The sequence below is a fragment of the Gracilinanus agilis genome, chromosome X, assembly GCF_016433145.1.
Source record: "Gracilinanus agilis isolate LMUSP501 chromosome X, AgileGrace, whole genome shotgun sequence".
Taxonomy (NCBI): Eukaryota; Metazoa; Chordata; class Mammalia; order Didelphimorphia; family Didelphidae; genus Gracilinanus; species Gracilinanus agilis.
This window is the reverse complement of record NC_058136.1, coordinates 75852092-75859012: the sequence shown is the minus strand read 5'-3', so window position 1 is coordinate 75859012 and position 6921 is coordinate 75852092. Positions and strand designations below refer to the sequence as shown.

The window sequence follows — 6921 nt, the reverse complement described above, 5'->3', positions numbered from 1 at the left end:
GGTTTTTACATATGTCATCGATCAAGACTTATTTCCTTATTATTGGTAGTTGGACTAGAGTTATCATTTAGTGTCTCCATCCCCAATAATATCCCCATCAGCCCATGTGTTCAAGCAGTTGTTTTTCCTCTGTGTTTCTCCTCCCACAGTTCTCCTCTGAATGTGTCTAGTTTTCTTTCTCAGAAGTCCCTCAGCCTTGCTCTGGATCCTTGCATTGCTGCTAGTAGAGAAGTCCATTATGTTCGATTGTACCTCAGTGTATCAGTCTTTGTGTATAAGGTTCTCCTGGTTCTGCTCCTTTCACTCTGCATCAATTCCTGGAGGTCTTTCCAGTTCACATGGAATTCCTCCAGTTCATAATTCCTTTGAGCACAATAGTATTCCAACAGATACCCCAATTTGTTCAGCTATTCCCCAATCGAAGGGCATCCTCTTATTTTCCAATTTTTTGCCACCACAAAGAGCCCAGCTATAAATATTTTTGTACAAGTCTTTTTCCTTATTATCTCTTTGGACCCAGCAGTGGTATGGCTGGATCAAAAGGCAGTTAGTCTTTTAAAGCCCTTTGAGCATAGTTCCAAATTGCCATCCAGAATGGTTGGATCAGTTCACAACTCCACCAGCAATGCATTAATGTCCCAATTTTGTCACATCCCCTCCAACATTCATTGCTCTCCCCTGCTATCATTTTAGTCAATCTGCTAGGTGTGAGGTGATACCTCAGAGTTGTTTTGATTTGCATTTCTTTAATTATTAGAGATTTAGAACACTTTCTCACGTGATTATTGATAGTTTTAATTTCTTTATCTGAAAATTGCCTATTCATGTCCCTTGCCCATTTATCTATTGAGGGATGGTTTGATTTTCTGTACAATTGAGTTAGCTCCTTGTATATTTGAGTAATTAGACCTTTGTCTGAGTTTTTTGCTATAAAGATTTTTTCCCCAATTTGTTGCTTCCCTTCTAATTTTGTTAGCATTGGTTTTGTCTGTACAAAAACTTTTTAGTTTAATGTAGTCAAAATTATTTATTTTACAATTTGTAATTTTTTCTAACTCTTGCTTGGTTTTAAAATCTTTCCTTTCCCATAGATCTGACAAGTATACTATTCTGTGCTCAACTAATTTAACTATAGTTTTCTTCTTTATATTTAAGTCATTCACCCATTCTGAGTTTATCTTGGTATAGGCTACTGTTTTCATTTTGCCATTTTTCTTCAGCCTAACTTATTTGATTTTTAAATTCCCTTTCAGCTCCTCCAGAGCCTGCATCCAGCTCCCTGGTTTTTTTGAGGCTTTGCTTGATGTTCCCTGGCTCTCAGCCTCCTCCAATTGATCTATACTCCCACAGAAGCTTTCAATTGTGGCTTTTTTCTTTTTCTCTTGTTTACTCATTTTATTTACTTTTGTTTATTATTTTTCTCACCCTATGGAGCATAAACTTACCCCCTTTGCTGATTTTCTTCACCAGGGTTTGAGCTGCTCTACCAGGAGGACAAATCTTTTTTCTCAATACTCTGCTGGTATATTGGATTTAACCAGTTTTGCTAGCCTGCTGGATTAGCCTGACCTGAGGCTAATTCTTTACTGTGCCTAAAGGACTAAGGGTGTCCAGCCAGGTGCCCCCTGCCAAGTTCCTCCTTGCAAGATGTTGTCAACACTCTCAACAATCAAAGGTGTTCTTTTGCTGCCTCAGCCTCTGTCTGGGGTTCACACAGACAACCAGGTATGATGGCAGATCTCAGCTAGATAGGTGGGAGAGGGTGTCCCTCCTGACTGCCTTCCCACCCCCACCCCCCCAAATTCCTCTCTACCACCTGTTATCAGAGTGCTGGATCCTGTGTGGTGGGTCAGAGACAGATACTCTTTCACAGCTACAGTCTCTAGCCTGGGGTCTCACAGCCTGCTAGCCTGATAGCAGATCTCTACGTGATTGTTTGGGGAGGGTATTCAGCTGCTCTTCTCTCCTTTATCCCGTGAAAATAGCCTCTCTGTGCTCACCTTTTAAGAAGTTTTCCACAGAAGAGACCCATGTCCTCCTCTCCTTGTTGGATTTGGGTTTCTGTTGTCTTTGAAGCATGTTATAAGTTGGTGTGGAAGCACTATCAGAGAGATATCAAGCTTTTTTGGTGCTTCTAAGTAGCCATTTGGCTCCACCCTCAAAAAGGGCTGTTTTCAAAGGAATATTCATGGGTAAAACAAGGTCAATAGTGCAGACAGCAGAGCCAGTGGCAAGGATGGAGTAGAAGTGACAAAATGGCTACTATAGGCTATATCTCAGGAAGAACACTTACCAGTGAGAAATGCCCAAAATGGAAAGAGCTGCCTGAGGAGAGTGGGGAATGGGGAGCGGGGTTGGGTCTCTTTCAAGTTTTCAAGCAAAGTTGGTTATAGAGAGGATACTTGCTAAGACATGGGTTGAACTAGATGGCCTCTGCAGTCCTTTCCAACTTTTAAGATTCTGGGTTTCTTTGCTATTTAGTTCATTTATATTACATCAGGAATGAGTATACTCATAGGCACACTCACACTTACAAGGCCAGCAGCTGGGAAAAGGCCCTCCCACTCCCCACCTTTTCTCTCCCATCCACTCCCCTTTTCTTTCTCTCCTTCCAGTAACTCCATGTTCAGTATGTCAGCACTGTAGTGAGCCCTCCTTGAGGAAGGCAAGGAAGAAAGGGAAGAGAGAGAGAAAAGGAAGAGGGAAGGGAGGAAGGTTTTGGAAACTGGAAAGCACTGGTGGCCCCTTCCTCCTCCTTGGGTGGAGAGAGAGAGAAATGGCTCTAATCACAGTGCGTATATTGTGTCTCCTTTGCCTATCTCCACTGCACCCACCTCTTGAGTCACTTCAGCATAGTCTGAATCAGAGGAAGGAGGCAGCTTTCTGACATTCCAACTGGTGAGCTTTGTGAAATCTGAACTGAGTCCTTTCTTATCTCTTGCTACTTCATCCTGTCCTCAATCCCCATTTTCATTCTTCTGTCAAGGATTTCTGAGCCAAGTAGAGTTTAATCACATATCGTAACTGATTCAACCATTGCCCAATTAATGAGCATCCCCTCCATTTCTAATTCTTTGCCACCACAAGAAAGAGCCGCTATAAATATGTCTTACACGTGGATTCCTTTCCCTTTCTTTTCATCTCTTTGGGATACAGGCCAGTAGTGTCATTGCTGGGTCAAAGTGGATGCATAGATTTAAAGGTCACTTCTTGAGAAGGTGTCAAGCTGAGAAAAAGGTAAACAGATAGGTCTCCCTTTTACACGAGGGGTTGTTCTAAAGTGTACGGGCAGTGTGTTTTTATGTAAAGTGATTTTTATATGCTGCAAATGTGCCCACGGACTTGGGGGAGGGAGAGAGGGAGGCAGAAAAGGGGCCTATCTCATGGAAGGACGAGGCAGGCACAGGGTTCAAGGAGAGGTGAGGGCAGAAATGGAGAAAGGAAGAGCAGGGAGAGGGACTTAGTGGTTCTGAGGTGAGCCATGTGGGGGCCTGGCTGGAAATGAAAAAAAGAACTTTCAGAGTATAGATATGTTAGGACTGGACACAGGCCCGGGGAGGAGAGGTCCTTGGGGACTGAGGACAGACATGCTGTACCCAAGCACAGATGGCAGGTTGGGCCACCTGGGGACCAGATACACAGGCAGGTGGGCAGTGTTGGTGTTGGCAAGGGGAGTGCCCACCTCTTCTGCTTTCATTTGAAAGTGTTGTGTGTGTGTGTGTGTGTGTACATACATGTGCACATGTTGTGAGGGAGGGGTTGGGAGTCTGCAGAACTCCATGGAAGCAGAAGCCCCATGATTTCTCTATCATGTTTACCTTTTTATGGTTCTCTAAATGTCTCCAGCTTCAAATATCTTGTCCTCTGAATTTTATATACTTTAGGTTGACTTTTTTTTCCTTCCTAAAAAACAAAATATAATTTGTCATATGTAATGGCTCTCAGGAAGGGCCAGAGGGAGAGGAAGGGATATTGTAATGAGAGAAAAAGGAAAGATCAGCAAAACGTTTTTGAGAGAGGTCAAGAATCTTAAGGATAGTAATGGAGGATGAGGATGGAGGAGTACAAGGGCTTCTGGGTATGCAGAGATTACTTCTACTGTTGAAGGATCAGGGGCTTGGCTTTAGATTTCTAGGGTTGAGAGAGGAGGCCTTTGCCCTGTACTATCTACCCATCCTTACGCCCGGCCCAACTTTATCTGTCTTTTGGGCATATCTGTCTTCTTTCTCTCTGCACTCTGGTACCTGGTGTCTGTCTCCACTCTCTATGTGTCATCCTCTCATCCAGTCCCATCTGTGTCCTTGTTTGGCCTCCAAGTGTGTCTTCATTGTGCTTCTTTGTTCTGGCTAGGGCCCCACATACTTGGCACTGGCACTCACCTGCATCTCTTCATCTTCTTGTTTCTCTGTCCTAGGCTCCTTATGTAACCCTATGCTAGCTCCCTTCCTCCAAGGCAGAATGGCCCCTTCCTGCCTTCCCTTCCTCCCTTACCCAAGTCTGTGGGCAAATTCACATCATGTAAAAACTGTTCTATGTACAGGTCTACAGAATGGCCCTTATATAAAGGAAGAATGGACAGATAACAGACAGATGGAATAAGTGGAAAGTAGTTTGGCAAAAATTTCATAGATCAACACCTCATACCACATATCAATTTAACCTACAAATGGATAAATAAATTAGACATGATTAATAAATAATTGAGTAAAGCGATAATGTGCGAATATTATAAAACTGGAGAAAAGAGACAGTTATAAAATCAGACATAATTATAATCCTTAATAATTACCCTAAGCTAAGAACTACTGCGCATTAATTTTTGTATTCAATAGAAATATATTAAGATCCTACTCTGTAAAGAGCATAAATAAAGATAGAGAGCCCAATTCATACCATTGCTGGGTCTATGGGTTTGCAATGTTTTATAACTGGTTGCAATTCCAAATTGCTCTCCAAAATGGTTGGATCAGTTCACAGATCCACCTACAGTGTATTAGTGTCCTCATTTTTCTGCATCCCCTCCAATATTGGCCATTTTTCTCTTTTTCATTTTAGCTAATCTCATGAGTCAGAGATGATATCTCAGAATTGATTTGGCTTGCATTCCTCTAATCAGTGGTGATTTTGAGCATTTTTTCTTATACTTGTACATGGCTTCCATTTCTTCAACTAAAAGCTGTCCATTTCTTTTGGTTAGTAATATAGAAAAATGCTAATGATTTATGGGAACTTATTTTATATCGTACTCTTTTTCTAAACTTATTAATGGTTTCAACTAACTTTTTAGTTTAATCTCTGGGACTTTCCACATATTCCATCATGTTGTCTGCATACTGTTATTACTTCTTTGCCCATCCTGCTTCCTGGAATTTCTTTTTCTTCTCTTATTGCTATTGCTAGCATTTTTACTATTATATTAAATAATATTGGTGATAGCAGGCATCCTTGTTTCACTCCTGATCTTACTGGGAAGGTTTCTAGCTTATCCCTGTTACAAATACTACTTGTGGATGCTTTATATCATTTAAAGAAAAAGCTCCATTAATTTTGATGCTTTTCAGTATTTTTAAAGGAATGAGTTTTGTATTTTTTCAGTCTTTTGTCACAGTTGTCTTCTGCATCTACTGATATTATCCCATGGTTTTTATTTCTTTTGTTATTAATATAATCAATTATGTTGGGAGTTTACCTTGAATTAAACCATTCGTGCATTTTTTTCTGGTTATTTAATTCTTCCCCAACTGTTCCCTGTCCCACTATCAAAACAAGCCCTTGCCCTCTTTCCTTTTTCTCTTCTAAATACTTCCCTTCTACTCCTCATCCATTCCCCTGAAAGTTCCTCCCTTTCTGAGATCACAGGGATCACCTTCTCCTTTTTGTGATAGCTAACAATTGGAAACAAATATATGCCTTTGGCTAATGAGGAATGGCTAAAATAATTCTTGTACGTGAGTGTAGTAGAATATTACAGTGTTGTAAGAAGTGATGTGTGTAATGAATACAGAAGAGGTGGTAAAGATTGATATGAACTGAAGCAAAGTGATGTAAGCAGAGCCAAACAAACCCCCCCAATATATAAAATAACCACAACAATGTAAATAGAAAGAAAACAGCAAAAAGTGAAAAGTAAATGTGCCAAAAATTATAAAGATTAAGCATGATTCAAATGAAGAGCACCACAACCTACCTCTTTGTGGAGATAGGAGGTGCACAGAGGTTAAAAAAACCATTACACATGTATACAGAATTGTTCAATGTATCCATCAGTTATGCTGAATTGTTTTTTCTCTTTAAGAAAATACTGTTGGGGAAACAGCTTACATGGCTCAGTAGATTAAGATCTAGGCCTAAAGACAAGAGGTCCTGGATTCAAATGTGGCCTCAGACACTTCCTAGTTCTATAATTTCCCAAGTCACATTGCCTAGCCCTTACTATTCTTCTGTCTTGGAAGCAATGCATATCATTGATTCTAACATGGAAGATAAGTTGTTATTTTTGTGTTTTTGCTTTAAAAAAAAACAAAAAAAAGAAAATACCGTTGGAAATATGCGATGACTCTCTGGTAGGGTGAAGGGAAAGGATATTTGGGTTAAATAAGGTGATATAACATACAGCAAATAACAGTGAAACTGCCCCGAGCTGTATGGATGGATAAGAGGGTCTCTCAATATTTATTTATTTAATGGTAACATAGCTTGTTTTTTATGATATCTTTTAAATAGTTCTAAGTGAAAGCTATCATTAAAAAAAGGACTTTCGATTATTCTTTTTTTTTTAAACCCTTGTACTTCGGTGTATTGTCTCATAGGTCGAAGATTGGTAAGGGTGGGCAATGGGGATCAAGTGACTTGCCCAGGGTCACACAGCTGGGAAGTGGCTGAGGCCGGGTTTGAACCCAGGACCTCCTGTCTCTAGGCCTG

The 6921-nt window shown here is 40.5% G+C and overlaps 1 long non-coding RNA gene across 1 annotated transcript in view; it reads right to left on the bottom strand.

Moving 5' to 3' along the window:
* The window catches only part of LOC123253280, a 22859-nt gene extending 18969 nt beyond the window's left edge, over window positions 1–3890 (bottom strand). Inside the window, exon 1 of the long non-coding RNA XR_006506598.1 lies at window positions 3819–3890. This is a non-coding gene — a long non-coding RNA (uncharacterized LOC123253280). The remainder of the gene's footprint in view (window positions 1–3818) is intronic.
* Window positions 3891–6921: the final 3031 nt, after the last annotated feature.